Source organism: Rhinolophus sinicus, chromosome 8, assembly GCF_057876585.1.
Source record: "Rhinolophus sinicus isolate RSI-liver-muscle chromosome 8, RSI-T2T, whole genome shotgun sequence".
Lineage (NCBI taxonomy): Eukaryota > Metazoa > Chordata > Mammalia > Chiroptera > Rhinolophidae > Rhinolophus > Rhinolophus sinicus.
Genome location: NC_142508.1, coordinates 68,590,246 through 68,613,389, shown reverse-complemented (window position 1 = coordinate 68,613,389; position 23,144 = coordinate 68,590,246).

Genomic DNA, 23,144 nt, shown 5'->3' with positions numbered 1-23,144 from the left:
GTGTTCTCAGTGCCAAGGTATCTTCTACAGCACACATCATGTTCTCCTCTGCTGTATAAAAGGAGTAAATAAACTTCCTTCAGAACAGCTTATGATAAAAATTTTAGACTCCTTAAGGTTGTAAACACCATTTCTTAAACAATTTGAATGTACCCTTTTGCCCCCACCCCTTCTCTCTCTAACCCCTTCCCCTCTGCTCAGCTCTACCCAACAGTCATTTGTCTCCATCATATCTGGGTTTTAAACTTCCCATGATCTGTATATGCCACACTTTGGAACTCAAATGCCTTTCTCCCCTCTATCCCTGCAACACCCCACCACCTAACCAGAAGCATGTCCATTTTCCTTCAAAATGAAGTTCAGATGCAAATTCCATTGTGAACCTTTCCTGGTATCTCTGTACCTTAGAGATTTTTAGCATGTTGTTGGTTTTAGCAGAGGAAAAAGTCAGTCCTGGCCCTTCCAATCATGATTATATGACTAAAATAAAGGTTACATCAAGCAATGGATTCCATTTAAAGTGCAAAATCATACCCATTCCTCCAAAATTACTATGAGTTTGAGTCATTGACAATCTACAAGTGGATATTGGAAAAAACTGTGGATATAGAGAATGGTTACTTTTCATAAACCAAAATTCTAGAAATGCGATTGAAACTAGGATGCCAGATCTGATGGTCTAAGTCTGACTTTGTATTTTTCAGCGTTATAAATACAGCTTACAAATAGTTTACGATGCCATCAAATATAGGGAAAGAAATTAAAACTGAATATTCAGTGTGATTTGTAGAAAGACAGCTCAGGTGTATATCTTATAGCGGAACAGTTCTTATGAAATTGCATTGCCCCATTCTGTCTTTTTAACATACCTTTCTTCAACGCTTTTCCAATAATTGTGACAGGAGAATATATACTATGTAATTACCATAGACGATTTAAGGCTGTAGCTGGAACTAGAGCTTTGTTGGCAACTGATTTATAACTTAAGGAGCTACTGAAACTTTTAACAACCAGGAAGCCCACACATTATGAGCAAGAGTAACTAAGGGAAGTCTAGGGGATACGTGGGTGGTAGGCCGTTGTATCCTCACATAATAAAGCAGGTGATTAGATTTCCTAATATAAGTAGTAATCCCACAAGAATGTCCATATATTCTAACTTCATGAGTCACCCTAAAGACCCACTTCTAGTTAGAGTGTGAATCTCTCGGATTAGAAGATTTGCATTTAAATGGTCTTTTTCCTCCTTGCAGCTACAGGTTTCTTCACAGGATAATACTCGTCTTTCTTTGAGCCGCACAAACAAAAAAGGTTCTAACAAATCCCACCGTTGTAATGATCCCAGAATTTATCAAAGGCATTTTAAGCTATTTTAACAGACCCATTTGAAAAAATATTTTCCGGTATCTCCTTTTGGGAGTTTTAAAATATATTTAGGGTAATTAGCGATTTCCCTGCAGGCTATGTTTATTAATTTAGGGAAAGTGCCATCCATTTTCTCAGCAAATTAAAGAAAAACACATATTTGAAACCTAACCACTAATTTCAACAGCAAAATAGGCAATAGTTTAACACTTATAAAAGTCTCTTTGTAACATCCTGTGTTTCTTAGTCTGGAATCTTTGAGAAATTAAGTAAATGAAGAAGTAAGGGGACTAGAACCCAGAATCTTGCTGTTGAAGAATTCTCATTTAGAATCATAGAACCAGCCGCTGGGGCTGGAAATTATCTCTCCGGCTATGTGGTGCAACATCCTAATTTTAGAAATTATTTGTCCGATTTGCAGAAAGGAAGAATCATGGCTAGGATAATTCAAAGGATGTGGCAATGTTCGTGGCATATTGTAGATATTGTATCACTATCAAATGCTTTCAAGACCCTTCTGAGACTTACTCCAAATGTGCTGTTCATTACAAGAAGCTCATGTAACAGAAACGTCTGGATGAGGTAAATGAAATACAGAAGAAGAAGAAGAGCTTTATTCACATTGAAGAGCTTTATTCACATATGCCATCTCCAGTGTGTGTGCTGCGTGTGTGTGTGTGTGTGTGTGTGTATGTGTGTGTCGTGGGGGAGAGGGGGGTATAAAATACCACAAAAGACACGGAAGTAAACTTGAGCAAATGAAAATATAAACCCCCTGCTCTTAGCTGGAACACCTCAACACATCACATTTCATTCTTCACCAATTTAACTTCTGCATTTATTTTGATTCCAGTACAAATACAGACAGGATTTATTTTCTTAGGGCTAAGCAAGATGATACTAAATACAACTTAGCAAAAAAATAAGTATGTAACAATTACAGGAAATCCCTGTGTAGAAAGAATAATAATGGGAGGGGGCATCCTATACATACGCATTCCAAACATACTTCATAGCTTCTTTAAAAATATATATCGCGCCATCACTTATTAGGCAAAACAGTGAAATACAAAAAGTCCATAAGAATCCATAACTACATATGAAATACAGTATAATTTAATATGTCAAAGGATTGATGCAAAGTTGGCCTTTTTAAATGAGATGGGGCTAGAAAAAGTGGATAGCAATTAGGAATGTGATTATGTTTGATCTATTTCTCACACCGTACACAAGAATAAATCCTAAATAAATTAGAGACCTAGAAGAAGGAGGAGAAGAAGGAAGAGGAGGAAAGAGAAGATAAACAGGAAGCTCTTCAAGTACTAGAAAAGTCATAATAGATTCCTTATTAACCTGGGAAAAAATAAACAGAATGTCAAGGGCAAAATAACCCTAATGTATAATGCACATTCAAATACTAAAAAAGAATAGCCCACAAATCATGCATGAACACGAGAAAATAACATAAATATCAAAGAAAGATATAAAAATGGACATAAAATGTATCACTTGATGACAAGACTTCACATATAATAAGAGAAAAGCAGATTGAAACGTAACATTCCGATACTACATTTTACCCATCAGACTGACCAAACTCCAAAAATTTGATAATGTACTCCCTCGTCTAGGCTTTAGAGAAAACTGCACTGATATACAATGCAGCCTGCGTGGAAATGGTAAAAAACAAAGCAAAACTTACGGGCATACTTTGTCAACATCTAGCAAAACTACATATACATTCATCCTTTGACCAAGCCATCTGTCTTCTAGGATTATCCTGATGATACACACCCAGTAATAAGAAATACAAGTATATACATTTATTCTCTGCAGCATTATATATGTAAATGCAACACATTGAAAATTATCTAAGTGCCAAACATAAGAGACTTTGTTGAATAAACTATTTTGCATATATACCACAAAGTATGATGTTGCTTTGAAAATAAGGATGTTTGTGAACTAATATGAAAAGATTTCCGAAGTTTATTACTAAATTAAGAATCTGTCACTACACACACACACACACACACACACACACACACACACACAGTCAGACAACTAAGTTTGTGAACTCGTCGTAGAAAAAGCTACATACCTCATTGCTGAATATCACTACAGTCACCTTCGAAGTACTCTCCTTAGAAAACTCTGCACCGATGCCAGCACATAGTCCACCCTTCAAAGCAATTTTGGATCTCTTTTTCTGGAATGGCCACCAGAGCTGCCGTCGTATTACCCTTGATGTCCTGAATGCCATCAAAAGTTTTCCTTTCAGTATTTCCTTTATCTTCGGGTAAAGAAGGAAGTCATTGGAGGCCAGATCAGGTGAGTAGGGAGGGTGTTCCAATACAGTGATTTGTTTACTGGCTAAAAACTCCCTCGCAGACAGTGCCATGTGAGCTGGTGCATTGTCATGATGCAAGAGCCATGAATTGTTGGTGAAAAGTTCAGGTTGTTTTCATCTAACTTTTTCACACTGCCTTTTTAGCACTTCCAAATAGTAAACTTGGTTAACTGCTTGTCCAGTTGGTACAAATTCATAATACCTCTGATATCAATAAAAGGTTGGCAACACCCTGGCAACAAGTTCATTAACTTAATTGTCTGCACTCATATACAGAGGCTGCCAAGAAATGTATACACATTTTAAGAAAGGAAAACTGTATTAAAATTGTAATACTCAATATATACCAATAACAAAAGATGAATGCAAGTTTGACTTCTGCAATGTCAAGAGGTGCTCAAAGCAGTTACTATCAGCATCCAGACTCTTCTTATTACATGTCAAAAAGGATAAAGGAAAACAACTAAACTCTATAGAAAAGAAATAATTGAAAATAACACATTCACTAATTTGAATGTGCTTTATTGTTGTCATGTTGCAGGCATGGAAATTCTGAAATTCCTTCATGGGTAGTGTCAATGCATCAAATGAGCAAAAGTGTGGCTCTTGTTGGAAACTAGGCCTTCTTTAAGGAAGGAAGTAGATGCAAATATATGGGATCGTGATCGTGTGTGTGTGTCTTTGTGTATGTGTGTTTATATATTATGAATGTAAGTATGTATGCATGTGTGCATGCCTTTATTTCTTCTAGATCTAATCACTGAAAGGACCTAGAAGCAACTTCAATTCTAGTAGTAATGAGCATAACGGGCACCCAGATTTTGGCTTCAAAGTTTCCCACATTACCAAAAGGAAGCAGGAATTCTGCAGAAATCACTGATTCCAGGCCTAAGACAAAGAAACTGCAATACGAGGGGAGGCTGGTTGTTAGCTCAGTTGCTTAGAACGTGGTGCTCTTAACAACAAGGTTGCTGGTTCGATCCCCACATGGGCCACTGTGAGCTGCACCCTCCACAATTAGATTGAAACAACTACTTGACTTAGAGCTGATGGGCCCTGGAAAAACACACTTAAAATTAAAAAAAAAAAAAAAAGAAAAGAAAGAAAGAAAGAAAAAAAGAGCTACAAAATGAGCCTGGATAATCTAGGTGTGCTACAAGGAGGAAAGAGCCCATACATGACACGGACATGACAAAAAGACTTGATGGCCAGCTTGAAAGAGTTTCCACAGATAAATATGGACAATTTTATCATCAAAATAGATTTTTTTCCCAAAATAAAAAAGACAGATTATAACCCTTGACATAAAATGAGAATGTGTGATTTCACTTTGACAGTAGAGTTAAAGATAAACAAATACATTATATATGTATGTATGTATATGTATATTTATATACATATATATACATACACACACACACACATGTATACACATATATATGGGGAGAGAGAGAGAGAGAGAGAGAGAGAGAGAGAGAGAGAGAGAGAGAAGAAAATATCCTTACACTCACGTATCTCTTAAAGGTGAAGTGACAGGTAGAGTTGGAAAATCACCACTTTGCAATTCTCATGGTTAAAATTGTTCCTGATACGTCATGGTGAGTGCAGGTTGATGATAGCAATACTGCATCATCCCCAAAAGTCTCCCCACAAATTGTTTACTATGTGGAAATGGAAATATAGTAGCATGCAGTGGGAAAACTGGACAAAACCCAGACTGGGAGACTATAACAAACATCACCATGAGGGTCAGTCAGATACCATGTACCTCATCTGTGTGTGATACGTGAAAAATGATTCAGCCTTATCGTGCCATGATCTAACCATGCATACACAACTGAACTCTAATCCCCAGAAGCACTAAACAACCCAAAATTGCGGAACATTCTATATAATATAGACTCTATATTTTTCAAAATGTCATGAAAGATGCCAATTACAAATTAAATATGTAACTACGAAGTAGAAATAATATAAATTATTGTACCAAGATTGAAAATGAAGTATTAAGATATGGATACTGAGGTAGAATTAATGCTCAGAAGAGGAATAACTTATCTAAGTACCCAAGGCTCTTTGAAAAACATGTTGCTTTAGATATTTAAAATAATTTTCTACATTTAAACTGATGACTACTTTTCTGCTACTAATAAAATGTTAAAGCCCAATGTTTTCAAGTGCTGTAGATCTCTTTTAGAAAATTGATCAACAGTGTTATGTTTGGTTGACTTTTAACAATCTTTGTTTTCTTTGTGAAATTTATGTCACTGTACAGAAAAAAAAAAGAAATTGTTCCATATGAACTCATACTTACACATCAGAAATTCTCTTGGACTTTTAATGAAAAACATGGATGAGAAAACCAACACACAATCAATTGTGTAGAACAAAGATATCTTTTAAAGACAAAGTCAATTCTTAATAGTTTATAGTGTAATTCCCAATAGAATACATGATTTGAAAAATAAAATAATCCCAATTTATTTAATTTAACTCATTTTTTTTAAGTTATGAACTCAATTCTTTTGCCTTTGCTGTCAACCTCTAGGTGAAATGTTTCAAATGTTTGCACAGCGATTTTCCCATTAAAATGCAAATCAGTTTCCTTAGTGACAAATATTAAATTAAAACCCTAATATAAATTGGAGACATGCCTTAATGGCTTTAAATTTAAATCCAGTCCTATGTCAAGATCTGAGTTCTGGAGTTCCATCAGAAGTAAAGTTTGCAAAAGTGGTTTCTCAGATTATTTAATGCCTGATAATGTGATGTTAAATGTTTAAAGAAGTATTTCTAACCAGAAATAGATTTTAATTGGTAAAACTAACAGATTGGTAATAAGTGAACAGACATTTGAAATAATTGTTTTACTTTATTTTGTTGAAATTATATGTATTTGCTTATGACTTTGATAAAGAACATCAAAGAATTTGGCATTGAAGTCTCCTCTCGCTGTGATTTAAAGAAACCTGAGATCTTGGATAAGGGCAGGGTTAACAATGATAACTTGACTATTCTATCTTGTCCCTGAATGCGTTTTATAGATTTATAGTATTCCTTAAAAGCTCGGTAAATGCAATATAGTATTCTGGACTGGATCTTGGAACAGAAAATTACACCAGTGGAAAACTGGTGGAACCAAAATAAAGACCTGAATTTACTTAAAGAAAATGTACTAATGTTGTATCAGCCAGAACTCCTGTGATTGAAAGTATCTGAAGCTCAGCTCAGTGTACTAGAAAAATGGAGCAATTATGAGTTGATATCAAATCAGATTTGGTGTGGTACAAACTTCTTTCTCCCCGCTCCAACTCTCCCTCTGTCTCTGTCTTTCCTCTGCATACTTCTATGTTTCTCTAATTTTCACACCCTAAAAGAAATCCTATGTATTTCATGAAGATGGCCATTTTCAGCACCAAGTCAATATTTATCTACATAACATTCCAAGGGGGGAAAACATACCCCCTCCCTCCCATAGCTATGTATTAAAAGTGCTAAGGTACTAAAATGAATTTTAGTAATTTACTCATCTTTGAAGTCAATACGAAGACTGTTCATTTTGACCAACCATACTCATGTGATCAAAACAGAACCAATGAACTACAGGAAAAACAGACAAACAAACAAAAAAGTTTCTTGGGAAACTAAATCTATGCAACATGTCACCAACACTTATGAGCTCCAACAGGAAGGCTCTCTTTGCTCCATGATTCCATAGCGTCCTGCATATGCCTGAATCAAATTATTCTGTCATTACAAGCCTTCATTCCTCATAAGGTCATTGCTGAACTGAGTTATGAAATAATGTCTTATTCATGTTTCTATCCCCATGTTTACCTGTTATTTGTAACTACAAAATATTTGATGAATAGAGAAAGAAAAATAAATCAATATGAGGTAAGAAAGCATTAGAGTTGCATGTAAAATATTGATGATCTTTTTTAGTATTTGAGCAAAAACAATTTCATTTAATGGAGGTGTTAGATTTTAACACAAGCCTGTGTATGTTATTTATTTACTTTTTTAAATTTTATTGAGGCATAATTGTAATTGATATAACATTACATTAGTTTCAGGTATACAATGTAATGATTCACTATTTGTGTAAATTGCAAAATAATCACCAGAATAAGTCGAGTTAACATCTGTCACCACATATAGCTACAAAAATATTTTTTTTCTTGTGATGAGAATTCTTAAAATCTACTCTCTTAGCAACTTTAAAATATACAATGCAGTATTATTAACTATACTCATATTCATGCTGTACATTACACCCCCATGGATTATTTCTTTTTAAACTGCTCCTTTTATACTTAGCTCCTAAACTCTAGCTCTTCCCATCTTCTTAATTGGTTAAAAATAATTTCATAGACACCGAAGCAAATATGGACTTAACGCAACTGAGCTTTTCGTGACTTCCTAAAGACAGTCCAGAGGAACACTGTCGTTTTTATCTCTTTCTGTCTCTTTCCTAACACACACACATACATACCAAATGCAAACACACAGAGTCTTTGTCTCTCTCACACAAATAAATATTTTGTCTGGTACTGATCTGGTCCTAGGAGAGACATTGATTGATGACTTGACTCAGCTATTTGGATAAAGGCTGCCTTGTTCTATGTGGTAGCCCTGTCTATCATGTTTGTTTGTTTTGGGTGTTTTTTTTTTTTTTTTTTTTTCTTTTTTTAGTTTTTTAGAGAGTACATAACCTTTATTTTGTTACCATTTCATCCTCCTAAACAAAACATTAATTTTCTCCATGGCACCTTTTTCAAAGTGTTCCCAGGTACCACCCCATAGTCTTTATTTATTCACACAGATTTCTTTAAGTTAGGCATAGAAAAAATACTGGGAGAAAACTATAACTTCTCATTATTATCATCAATGTGCTAAAAATCAACAATATTTGTCATCCAACAGAATTGATGATTTTGTTGGAGAGGCATCTGTGAAGTTCTAAATTCTGGTTCTATCTCCTAAGAGAAGTTATCAGCCAATACCTTTTGCATAGGACAAAATTATTTTTTCCAAGTGGTTATATGTTCATGGATTCAACTCAGTGGACCATATTTTATTACATAACTAAGGCAATGATTTATAGCTTGGACGTACAATCACCCCAGAGCATAGCCTATGGGGTGACCTGTACACAAAATCTTCCTAATAGAATACTCTATGTGGAACATGATAAACTTAAGCCAAAGTGTATTTTCCTGAAGAATTCTTCATGTTGGACTCATAAAAAAGAAGGGAAATAGAGCAAGAGAAAGGAAAACAAAACATGGAGAGAAAAGCAGATATAAATATAAACTACTTCACCCAAAAAACAATGATAATAAAAGCTAGCATTTATTGAATGCAAACTATGTTGCATTCGATAGACTAACAATTTAAAATGTATCATCTCATTTAAGACTCAAGACAACCCCAAAATTATAATTACACCATTATATAGATGAGGATCGGGAACATTAAGTCACTTACTCCCTTTTACTGATCTAGACAGTTGTAGAAGCTGGATTCAAATCTGGTGGTCCAACCTAGAACTCATAGTCTTAAGGTCTCTGGTTTTGCAGTAATATGCACCTGCCTTGCAGTCACTGGAAGTCCTATGGAGTCCTTGGCCATTCTGTGCGTTCTTACTCTCATTCCCTCATGTTTTACTCAGCTCAGGCTGCCGTAACAAAATACCATAGACTGTGTGACTTCAACAGCATTTTCTTTTTTTTTTTTTTTTCTCAGTTCTGGAGCCTAGAAGTCTGAGATCAGGTTACTAATTTGGTGGGGTCTGATGAAGGGCCTCTTCCTGGCTTACAGACAGCCATTTTCTTTCTGCATCTTGCATCAGAGAGGGAGCTTCGGTGTCATAGTCTAAGGACACTAATCCCATCACCAGGGCTCACCTCCAAATACCATCACACTGGGGTTTAGGACTTCAACATTCGGCTTTCAGGAGAATATAAATATTCAGTCCATAACACGGTATTTCCACCATGGCCTGACAGTCAAGTTGATCACATCTGAGCAAACATATTTGAAAGAGCCCAACACATATAGTGTACATTTCAATAATATCACTCTTCCTTTAAACCCTGTAGGTCATTTTTGGCAATGAAATTCTGCAAGGTAGAGGTGGGAGGGCAGGTTGTTGTTTGTTTAATTTTGTTTTAAGTTCAGTTTTGTGGGTTTTCCCCTCCTCAAGCAGCTATGTTATAAAAACATTTCATCTTCCAGCTACTTAGGCCCTGCACAATGCCTGCCTATGTTTGGGGAACAAAATCAATAAACTGAAGGAATGATAGTAACCAGAATAATAATTATGACACAGGTACATATATAGAGCAGTTACTTCATGGGTATGCTAGCTTATGATAGCTACTATATACATCAATGGACTAATCATCAAATAAATTAATCTGTTTTAACTTAGTGTTGCCATATCCAGAATCAAAAGCAGAAGAAAGCATGATTCTTAAGGGGAAAAAAATAATATTACAGAGGAATAGTGACAGAGGACACATATCCATTACTGAGGATGATTGATAGGATTTAACTAATGGCAAAAAAGAATGTGTTGGTTGATTGAATGTTATTCACAAAAATTCAATTTCTGCCAAATTTGACAACAACAAAAGAATGAACTTTAAACACTGAGTTAATGACTTTGGAGACAGAGTCCATAGTAGCTCAGCATACAAAAGTCTGAAAATCCAGTCAGTGATTGTAATGAGGACTTCTACTGTCATTTGGGTGATAAAATGTTTCATTTAAACACTTGTGAAAGCTTAAACGTGAAGAGTAAAATATCAGTGGTTGTTAGCAGTAATGATTTTTAAATCAGGATCGTTAACCAAACTGATTTCTGAAAGAATTGGGGATAAATGTTGTTGCAACAGCACATCAGTTTAGAAGGGTGTTTAGAATGAAGTGAAGAGAGAGAGAGAGAGAGAGAGAGAGAGAGAGAGAGAGAGAGAGAGAGAGAGAGAGAGAGATTGACAATTGAAAAGTTCAGGCTGAAACATATTGACTTCAAACTTTACAGAAAGAACCATTGACTGAGGTCCAAATTCTCAGCACATTCTTTGTCTTGCAGAAGTTTAACTCAACTCTGAGCTCATACTGAATTCACAGGAGCTTCAAGGAAGTTCAGATTAGCACAGCAGGGGGTAAAGTAAGATCAGATTGTGGTCTTTTAATGCTCTCTGTGTTCAGTGCCTCCGAAATCAGTGGGGATTCTCATGTGGAGAAAATCCACAGGAACAATGAATAAGGAGAATGCATCTGTATCTTTTTTGCCCTGTGTGGCAGACCCATTCCCTTATAATGAATGAGCTAATTTATCATTAGGAACTCATTATTAGAAAGCATTGCACAAGCAGATTATTAACAATTTAAAGTTTGTAAACTTTCAATAACTCCAAAAGTCCTCAATGTATATAAACCTGTCTTGAAATAGTCAGATAAATCAGGGTAGAAAGCCAAATCGATCACTTCCTAGTTTTGAAGTATTCCTTTTGCAACTCACGAGCACTGACCTCAGGGCTGTCCTTTGGAAAATAGTACCTACTTCATAAAATAGTCTTGAGTATCAATGTAACAACTAAATTATAGTGCCTGCATGGGTAGTTGGTATGAAAAGGTAGCTCAACAAATGCTACATTCTTTCCTTCTGGATTCATCTGGACATTTCTAATACTAAAAAAAAAAAAGAAAAAAAATTAAAATGTAATGATTCCTTGATTCCTTTAAAACCAGAAGAATAAATTAACTTGAAACCTGATCCATTTGATTGTTTTTAATGCACTAATTTGAAGACAAATAGCCATTTAGCAACTGTACTGTTCAGGTTAAAAAAAACAAACCAAACCAAAACAAAACCAAAAAAAAAACAAAAACTGAAATGGAGATATATCAGAATGTTATCAGTTTGATGTCACTGAAATTTGTCAATGTGTCTATGAAGTGTGAATGTTATTGGAAAGACTCCAAGGGATGGTAAAAAAAAAAAAATTACATTTGGGAATCTTTTCCCAAAGAAAATTTGGAAAATACCCAAACTTCTTTTCTGATCCTAATATTTTGAGAAACAATAGTCTAATGACTATCAGTTAATTCACTCGATGAAATGGTTTTTTCATTGCTTGAAGTTGGATAATGATACCTTAGCCTGGGTCATCTAGAATGTGAGACCTGGGAAACTATTACAGTGCTGACATTGTATTGGTAAATGTTCAAAACCACGACAGTAATGGTCATGAGAAAGAAAATTGAGTCAAGCAAAGATGTGAAGCTCTGTAGTGCCATGCTTTGTATTCTGCCCACTCTCTCAGAGAGCCTCAAGGAGAAATAGCAGTTCCCTTAGTGGGTATCCTCATGTGGCTTACACAACTCTGGAAATGCTACAAGAAAAACATGCCTCAGAGAAGTACATGAAGGAGAAAAAGGAGGAGAGATATATCTGCATGGCTCTATCCCAACGGTCACTTACTACTGGTCAAGGTTTATTTAACATAGAATGGAGTCCATTGCACTTATGAGTTATGCCATATGCCTTCTCGTGCCATCCATCAAGACCTGTGAATTTTTACCTAAGTCTAAAAGTAATGAAGGCAATTTATACATGGCTAGAACTTGACACATGGAGTACAAAGTCTCAACTTGCACTAATCCACCTTAGGAAACTCAGAAACAGGGTGAGTTACAGATTGCCAAACATTTTCAGTTTCAGTGCCCTTGTCTCAGAAATCTTTCCATGGAGCTCATATGCCAAAAGAAACATCTAACAATTCATATTATTGCATAGTTAGGTCCAAACCACGTAATAAGTATTTATGTCCAAAGAACTTAGTGGTAATTTTCTTAAATGCATTATAAATTTAAAGAAAATATAACATTATAATTTTATCCTTAACGAATCACAACAATTTACTAATAGGATGTGTGCTACACAATTTTTAAGCCTCGGAATTAAACTGTATACCACCGTTCTTGTTTCCTATCCCATGTTGATTTTCATGGCACTTATGCAAAGATATGAGTTCATCAAAAGCTACATATGTCCCAAACTCTCCTCCACTGGGAAAGCTTCCCATCCTCTCCCCCAGGGCCCATTATATTGGCATTCCCCCTGGGGACTCCCCTAATCCCACAGGGCGGTACAAAAAATACAAACAAAAATAAACAAAAAAAAGAAAGGACTAGAGAATAATCTAATGTTGAAACCATCAACTACCTTGGATGCATTGTTTTATAGTTTGGGGGATGTCTACCAAATGCCAAGTATAGCTTCAAGGTGTAAAATGTCCTTCAGGATCCCTGTGGACTTCTATAATGCAGGGCACCTTGGCATGTGGCCTGAGAACCTCGGGTGACAGCAAAGAAAAAGGAAGCAGGTGGCATCTTATGACATCAGGAGCTGAACAATGGAATGGAAGGTAGTTCAAAAAGCCTGTGCCCTATCAGAATTCTTTCTACATGTTCGGATCAAAACCGTCGGAATCATCAAGTCGCCAAACAGCCAACTATAGATCATGGTCGAATATAGACTCCCCTCTGGATTGTGACTCTTTCAATAAAATCTTAGTTGGTTGATTATAGAAAAATGCCTCCAAGCCCAGGTTTACTCATGTGTGAAATGAGACGAGCAGTATACTCTCCTTGATTAATTTTCATTGAGTATCAAGTGAGCGATTTCTTTAAATCAGTTTGCACAGTACCTGTCTCATAGTCGTTGCTTAGTGACTGTCGTGCTGCTGAGGTTAGTGATGGGACCCTGGAGGTCCCACTCCATTTCACACGCCAACCACTGACATCATCTGTTAGACTCGCTTCCTTGAATTCGTGGGCCTTCACCTGAGAATAGAGTCAAAACCATTCTTAGTAAGAAGACAAGAATAAATGGTAGAGTTTTAAAGAGGTCATCCTCCACCTCTGGAACAGCTTGGCCACAGTATTGGTGAAAACCCTGTTGGAGTTGCTTGAAAACCCCAGCTGTTTCAGTGATGGCTCGTCTGTTACCCACTGAAAACAAACAAACAAACAAACACCAGACATGGTCCAGCTAACCTTAAACTATGATTCCTCGTGTAGTTGAAAGCTACCAATAATTCAGTATCCCCTTGTTACTTGTCTGTTACTTGTGTCGACTACTTTGAAGTGTTGACTTCAGTTCTTATGAGTTTCAGCAACTGATCACGTTCTTGATCCCATATGTTAGGTTACGACTCATTCTTGGACGTTCGTGTGTACGTGTGTGTGTTGCTCCTTGTCTTCATGCAGGGGATGTCTGACGCCAGTTTCCGCCCTCAGATTTTAGACCCGGGCAACCTTTCCTTGTCTAGTGCCTCAGTCATACACCATCCCTAGTCCCAATCAGTATTGCTCCTCTGAAGGACATGACAACATGCCGTGCTGTCATTAAATACACAATGATGGGCCAAGGTTGATGGATAGCATCATATAATCTTATTTGGAAGGAACCACGTGGGTCAAAGTCCACATTTCATTTAAATTCAATAAAGCTGGCCACATGCACACAGATATGCAAAGTAAGGGGAAAAGGGAATGCACGCTAAGTGATTAAAATAAATCCCTTGCAGGTATTAATTAGTTGAAAGATGTGGCACTCAGAACCTGTTGTGTTAACGAGTTCCTTTAAATTCATTAATAAGTCAATAGTTGTCTCATCTTCCTCTTTTAGAGAACTCAGAACTTAAAAAAAAAAAAAATGACCAACTGGTGTATGTATGTGTGGGCGTGCAAGAGAGATAACTAGAGAAGGGGATATGGGTTGGGGTGGGAGAGAGAAAAGGGGAGAATTGGAGAGGGGGAAGGAGAGGGAGAGAGAGAGAAAGAGAGAAAAAGAGAAAGAGAGAGAGAGAGAGAGAGAGAGAGAGAGAGAGAGAGAGAGACCAAATAATATCCCTCTTTCTTTTTTAGTGGAGCTTATTGAAAATGTTTTACACGTGACTATTCACGACAGTTTTTCTGGAAATATTAATATCCCATTTTTCCTGAATCCTGGGTTCAAATGAAAACATTCCTGATTTCTTCCTTGGGAATGAAATTTTACTTCATCTGGTCCTGATCTAGCCCCAGGGGTCTTATGCCAAAAAGGTCCACTCACAAAAATAAAATGAACTATAGGCAGGTTTGCCATATTTATGTACTTGCTTTATTTCTCTCATATATTACACATTCCATTCTACTTGAATTATGGTGGCTTATATATTTGTCTTTCCCACTAGACGTATAAGTCTCTTTTGGACAGGAGTCATTAATTTATTTTGTCTTCTTCTTGATTTAAGTAGATTACAACCTCAGAAAAAATATTATCACATTTGTTTGAGTTGTAACAGCTTACGAAGTGCTCACATGTACATTAAGTGGTTGACATTCTCCATTTGATATTGCAATAAATGGAATATGTGTCATTATTTCCATTTTGTTGATGACATAGCTGTGACTTATAGAAACCTTTCATAAACATCACGGAAGGGCTGTGATTCAAACTCAACTTTCAAGAATTCAAGTCCAGTGTATATTTTGTTATACCATGTTTATCTCAACACTCACTGTCCCAGCACTGTCACATAATATATGCCTATAAATACATTCAAATGTACACAGTAAAATATTTAAAGAATCCTGACAGTATTTTTATGAGGAAAAAAATAAGTCTAATGTTTTTAAAGTAGAGACCATGTCTTCAGACATGAATCTCCAATGACGACAAATAAGACACGGGTAGAGTGTGAAGCTGCCCTAGCTTCTCTAGTGTTCACTTTTTCTGGGCTTAATTATACATGAAATATGCAAATCACAACTTTCTGAATGTACACAGATTCCACAAACAAACACAAGTGCATTTTCAAGAGAGGCTTTAATTTTTCTTCTTTTCATCCTAATTGACAACATTCATAGAAGGAGCACAGTTTGAACAGTAAAAAAGTCAGGAAAATTAAATACAGAAACAGTCTGAACTACATAATATGTCTCCTCTTTCATTAAAAGAATGAAATATTGTCAGTGCCCTTTATAGTTTTAATTAAGTATGTCAGTACAATACTTAATTGAGAGAAATATGCAAATGATTGTTTCTTTATAAGGCCAAAGCTAAATAAACACAGCATTTTGCAAACAGCCATCTCATTACATGTCTGTGCAGAAGTGTTGTGCAGATTAAGTTATTACAGGTGGTTCTTTTTACCTAAAAGTTATTTCCAACCTTTTCATGCATAGGGATGTATGTCAAAAATACTAGCAAGTTGGCAATTTTTTTTTCAGTATGATCATGCACTACTCTACTTGGAGCAAATTGATGTGACTTATTCCAGTGGTCAGCATATCCCATGCGTGTGATGTGGCTTCTGTGGAAGGTGACTATGGACTAGATCAAGCTGCTTTGTCATCTCTCTTTAGTACCGGTCTAAGCATGATTGATTTACACTGGTAGAAGTAAATGTATCATGTCTTTCCAGACACTAAGAACAGGAAGGCGGTGAGATACTGAAAGACTTGGAGGGCTAGACCGAGCTTGTTAAACGTTTCCTTCTAAGGATCACTGTGTCTAAACCATCACAGGCAGCTGCATGTTGCAAACTCAGGTGTCTGTTCCTACCACGCACGTGCTCTAAAACACCCTGGAGTCCACCCAACTCATATCACTAACTCTTGTTGAAAGGCCTCTCGCTGTCTTTATTCTGTGCATGTACAATAGTCTTTAATTGAAAATGTCTTTTCCTTTCTCTGCCTCTTGACGTTTTACTCACCGTTCCCATCTAATTTAAATATCCTGCCTTCTATGAAGTCTTCCCTGATTCCCTCAGAGATATTTTGTGCCTCAGTCTTTATGACTTCTTCTTTAGCGCTTTACACTTACCTGTGGTATAACCGTTACTACAATGTGTTGCCATTAATTGGCTTTGTAATGCTATCCTCAACCCCTCCACTGCAAAAGTGTGATTTCTTTCCTACTCCCAACCTATTGTCACTCATGTTTAAATGACGCATTCCCCACAGCCCCATGCAAACTTAATAGGCATTGAATAAATTCTGGCAATTTGAAGGTCCTTTGTGTGACACCTTTATTGCTAAATATCTAAGACATATTATTGATAAAGATTATAATAGGTGTTGCTTTGGGCAGAATATTCAAATATCCTTTGAGCACTATATTCAACAGGATTAACAGGATTTTCTAAGTATGCAAAGGACTAAAGGAATATGCTTTGACCTTAGATTTTTGAAATAGTTGATGGCAATTTAAAACATTCCCAACCATTCTATCCACACTAGTCCGACCTTTTTCTCATCAGTGAAGAGCGCCCTGAAATGCAGTGTCCTGTGTGAATTTAATGAGAGTTAACTGAAAGAGAAGTAGAAATCATTTACTCTCTGATTATAGAATAATATGTCTATTTATAACCTCATATAGAGATAAACCCTTCTGTCAATAGTCAATGTAAGTCATCATTTATGGATTATTTCTTTTTATCATTTATAAATAGGAATACTTTTTCCATTATTTTCAGGCTGAGACACAAATACTAATTTCTGGAATAGAACCAATTTCTCAAACCCAGAGGGGCTGCCTCACCTGTATGCCCTGGTGTATGCATTCCCTCAGCCTTGGTTGCTTTCTCCACACTTCACCTGTGTCACTCCACACTTCACCTGTGTCACTCCACTTGTCTATCAAGGCCTGATAACCATCACTCCTTTTTTCTTTCACGAGTTTTCCTTTACTGCCCCAAATACTAAAATAAATGCCCCAATCTATGCCCTGATACTACATTCTTCACTGTCTGTTTTGATTAATTGATTAATGTTTCCACTGAACAAATATTTACTGGGAACCACCTTTATGCTTGGAATGGAGTGTACAGTGGCAGACACCAGCGCCCATGATGTTTTCCCTGCTACACTTGAATTGGGCTTAGGCAATTCTCTCACATAACGCATTTCAGACAGTATTAATTGTTTTTCTCTCCCCTATTAGATTCTAAACTCTACTCTAGAACAGAGGTTACACCTTTTAGTGCATCCGGGCACCGAGAGCTTGGGGAAGGGTGTATTCAGTGAATTTTTGACATGATGAGACCCAAAGAACTCTGCATTTGCTCTATCTCCTTCTCACTCCAATTCTCAGAGATCCAGCTAGAGTTGGAAATATGTTTTATATCTTCTTGCAACTTAGTATCCTGCATAAAATCAGAGCTCACTAAATGTTCTTTATTTGGTGAAGGCCTCTATAAATGTGTCTGCATGACACAATACCTATGAGTGAGCATAGTAACTGCTGGGGCTTTTGCATCACTGTTTTTGAGTTTTGAGTATCTCACCTCTTCCACTGTGTATTTAATCACAACTCAGTCCTAATAATATTAGCTACATGAGAGTAAGGCCTTCTGCTCTCCAGTGTGGAAGCATGGATAGTAACATGAACAATATGGGTCAGTGATCATATATACGAAGGTCCGACACTTAAGTTCACTAACTCATCCTAGAAAAAGTGCTACCTACCTCATTGTTGAGTATCACTACGGTCACCTTTGAAGTACTGCCCTTGGGAAGCTATGCACCGATGCCAGCCCCTAGACTCCCCTTCAAAGCAATGTTGGAACTCTTTTTCTGGAATGGCCATCAGAGCTGTCATTGTATTACCCTTGATGGACTGCATGTCATCAAAATGTCTTCCTTTCATTATTTCCTTTATCTTTGGGTAAAGGAAGAAGTCACTGGGTCAGGTGAGTAGGGAGGGTGTTCCAATGTAATTATTTGTTTACTGGCTAAAAACTCCCTCACAGACAGTGCCGTGTGAGCTGGTGCATTGTCGTGATGCAAGAGCCATGAATTGTTGGCAAAAAGTTCAGGTTGTTTTCATCTACCTTTTTCATGCAGCCTTTTCAGCATTTCCAAATAGTAATCTTGGTTAATTGCTTGTCCAGTTGGTACAAATTCATAATGAATAATCCCTCTGTTATAAAAAAAAGGTTAGCAATATTGTTGCAACAAGTTTGCAAACTTAATTGTCAGATCTCATATACACTCAGTATCCGATAACTTGGTTCATGTTGTTAACACATATCCCCATAATTTCTCTCTTGCACCAGTAATTAATAATAAGATCAAAAGCCATTTAATCAATATGTGGAAGATACTGAAGGTGCTTCTCAATAAGTCCTTAACAAATGAGGGTGTCACTACACTTGTTTTGGAAGCCATGGGGACGCCCGTTCTAATAGTTGTAACGAGAGTTCAGCAAGCAAGTTGTTGAACTGTTGCTGGCATATAAGAAGAAAGCCTTCTGGAGGGAAAGCAATTTTTTATTGTTCACTAGTTCAATTATATCCAAATGGATACCAAATGCTTGACACTTAGACAGAAGAGGTGATACAGAGAGAAATTGAAAGGACACCTTAAAAGTAATTCTTACTGAACTTAAAATGTAAACGCAGATGCAATTATAAGTACAAGTATTTTGATTTGCCAAGGAATTAGGGCTTCTAATCATATCTCACTTACCAGTTATATTTTATCTTCTTTTCAGAATAGCACCATAGAATGATTTATACCTAGTGTTACAATGAACAAAACTAGTTTGCAGCTCCTAATGGACCTGAAAATAACAAGTATTCTATGACCTAAAAATGGCAAAGGATTCATTTTTCCACCATTTTATATATGAAAAAAATCTAATCTTAACTAGAGTTAATAGACACACAAGTAATAGGTAATATACGGTGCCAGACAATATTGTTTGGCAGACCTAACACCCATTCTCTCTAATCTTTTATCTTAAAAAGCTGGAAAAGCTTAATATACACAGCCCAACCCTCTCTGCAGCCAGAAAGTCATGACACATTTCTCTAGTATTATGATTAACAGTGTGTATTCTAGAAGCAAATTCTTGAGTTTAAATCCTGTCTCTCCTACTCATTAGCTGTGCCTCTTTGGGCAAGTAATGATTTCCCTGTGCCTCAGTTCCTTCAGTTCAATAGACATAATTAGAGTATCTACTTCACATGGTTACAGTGAGGTAGATATTTAAATGAGTTATTATATAAATCATGCTTAGAATAGTGCCTGGCACATACTATGTGTTGTATGCATACAAGCTATTATTATAACATTCGCTGTTGTTATTAATTTTGACAAAGAAGAATTAACTAGAAATCTGCTGTGACATTAAAAAAGCTTTCACTTTCCTAATATGATCAAAAGTTGTAGCTGACACTACACTGCCTCCCTAATGCCGGTAGTGAATCTGAAAATACCTGCAGCTATAACAGACGAGATGGACATTATGAAAATACAAGCACTGGGGAAATGTTCAAGATAATTGAAGAGAATCAAAAGTTGAACCCAAACCAACAGTCACCTGTCTCCCTCTAGGTGTTTAAACCACTGTAAGTACGTTTTTCATTAGCTGAAATCAAAAGCATTCTTCCCTGATATGATGGTGGAGCTACCCTGACAGTGAAGTCTTATTACCGTGTTTCCCCAAAAATAAGACCTAGTTAGACCATCAGCTGTAATGTGCCTTTTGGAGCAAAATTAATATAAGACCCAGTCTTATTTTACTATAATATGAGTCCGGGTCTTTAATATAATGTATTGTGATGTAATGTAATATGACATAATATAATATAATATAATATAATATAATATAATATAATATAATATAATATAATATAAATATAATATAATAACATAATAATATAATATAATGTAATATAATACCAGGTCTTATATTAATTTTTGCTCCAAAAGATGCATTAGAGCTGATAGTCCATCTAGGTCTTATTTTTCGGGAAACAGGGTACCATCAGAATTATCTAAAATGCTCTGTGCTCATCAAAGTGATGAAAGAGATGGACTGAGTTTATGAAGTGTTTCAAACATAGCCTCTAGAAAACTTGGATCTCTTGGGGTCAAAAGTCTCTGTCTCACAGTTAACATGCATTGTCACACATTTCAGTAATGACATTACATTAATGGTCCAGATCTTACATGTTGTGAGACCAACTTTATTTCTAAACCACTAAAGACTGGCAGTTTTAGAGATAGACTTTCTTCTTATGGATTAGTTTATATTAGCTATGGTGTTTTTATTTTGCTGTAGAAATGTATGTCCTTGGTACTTTTGGTAGCCAGTCTCCCAGATGGCCCCCAGTACTGTCTGCCTCCCAGGGTTTATACCGCTGTATAGTTTCCTCCCCCATTATGTCAGTATTGGTCTGTGTGACCAATGACACACAGCAGAAGTGATAGTATGTCACTTCTGGGATTAGGTTATAAAACACTACAGTTTCTGCCTGGGAAGCTCTCCTGCGATGCAGCTCTCTTAGATCACTCACTCTGGGCAGAAAACTGCCATGTCATGAGGACACTTAGGCTTCCTATGGAGAGGCTCACATGACAAGGAACAGAAGTCTATGGCCAAAAGCCAGGGAGGAACTGAGACCTGCCAACAACCACATGAATGAACTTGGCAGTTAATTCTTCAGACTCAGTTAAGTCCTAAGATGACTGCAGCTCCAGCCAACAGCTTAACTGCGATCTCCTGAGAGACTCTGGACCAGAACCACTCATCTCACCCACTCCTAGTGCCTGTCTCTCATAAACTGTGTGAGATAATAAATGTTGGTTGTTTTAAGCCACTAACTTTTAGGTGTTTTCGTTTGTCTTGTTTTTTTTTGTTTTTGATTTTAGCAATAACCAGCATAGTGCTAGAGTAAAAATTTAAGGAATCAGTCTTAAGTGACATGTCACAAGAATGTGTTCAAGGTCTATAACTCCCCGAGAATGATCCATGAAGTCTAAATAATATTTTGTTATTAAAAAAAGGGATATCAATGTATATATAAATATATACAAAGATACACTCTCGTGTGTGTGTTAATAAATCTGCATATATATGCATAATGGTAGTTCATGGACCTCAAATGGTAACTATTCTGATATATTATATGAGCAAAGACAGGCCATGAAACTCAAGACAGACAGATGGCAAGGCTCAATGAGTCTCCCACTCTATTACAACGAGGTTAAGAGTTTTTCCTTTCCTAAATTCAGATCCCTTTAATTCCAAAAGAGACCAATAAATCTTACCTCATAGAGATGTTAGAAAAATAACATAACACATGGGAAATATCCAGGACATAAGATGGTATAAATGTGTCTCTTTCTTCATATATATATATATATATATATATATATATATATATATATATATATATATACATATACATATATATATTTATACACACACATATATATACACATATATATATACACACATATATATACACACATATATATACACACATACATACACACACAATATCACTTATAAGAATACAAAACTACTTTGCTCATGTGTACAATTACGCATGTCATTGTTTATCAATTTTAAAGTGTATTCATTCTATTAAAAAGGTACCTTAACAATCATGTGTTATATATACTATATAGCTGTACTACAAAGGCAATTTATTTTCATTCCTATATATTCAATATTAGGGACCTAATCAAGTAAAACATAGTTGTAGTTTAATCTAACAGTGATGAATTACTGGAGTGAATTCATGCAAACAGGGAAATTGAAATTAAATTCATCACACCAAGGAAAACACTTCCTACTCATGTAAATTAGCAGCTTTTCCGCTAAAATCAATTTGTTTTGGTAAATTATGCAAAAATCCTCAAAGGGCTTAGGTAAGTAATTTATTATACTCTTGGCTGTTTCATAATGTTAGGAAATAAAATGCATTCACACAGTATTAGATGGCATAAGCTGAGAGCTTTAGTGACAATTTTTGTTTATTACAATTTACCTTGACTGTATTGTCAGAACACCCACATTATATGGGACATGTAATTTTTGTTCTGGTGTTCAGAAGATGCTGCATTTAAAAACAAAGAGAGAGCAAGAGAAAAATAGAAAAACAGCTTTTTTTTTTAGAGTACTGATTATTTTCTAAAACAATTTATGGCAAAGGTCAGTAATTTCAATGAAAAATGCTTTGGATTCTCTAGTTCTAAGAGAGGAAATCGCCTTCGTAAGCCAACATGAGGATGCAGTTTTGCACAAGGCGATTTCGGAATTTTTGGTTTAATTCAAAGAGAATGTGTTCATTTAGCAGAAGACTTTTTGTTGGAGCATCACCAAATCGAACGCGTACCTGTAGTCTCATCAAACATGTAAAGGATCTCTTTCAGAAGAGGGATGGATGTGCTTGCTATCTTTAATAATTTATCTCTCACCCTGTATCCAATTGTTTAGGTTCTATGGCTCAATCTAATTCATATGTATTTACTAACCACTATCCTACTGTGTGCTATCACTTTGAGAATCATCAATTCTTATCCAAACTACTGAAATAGCCATCTAATGATCTTGTATCTCTCTGTCTTATTA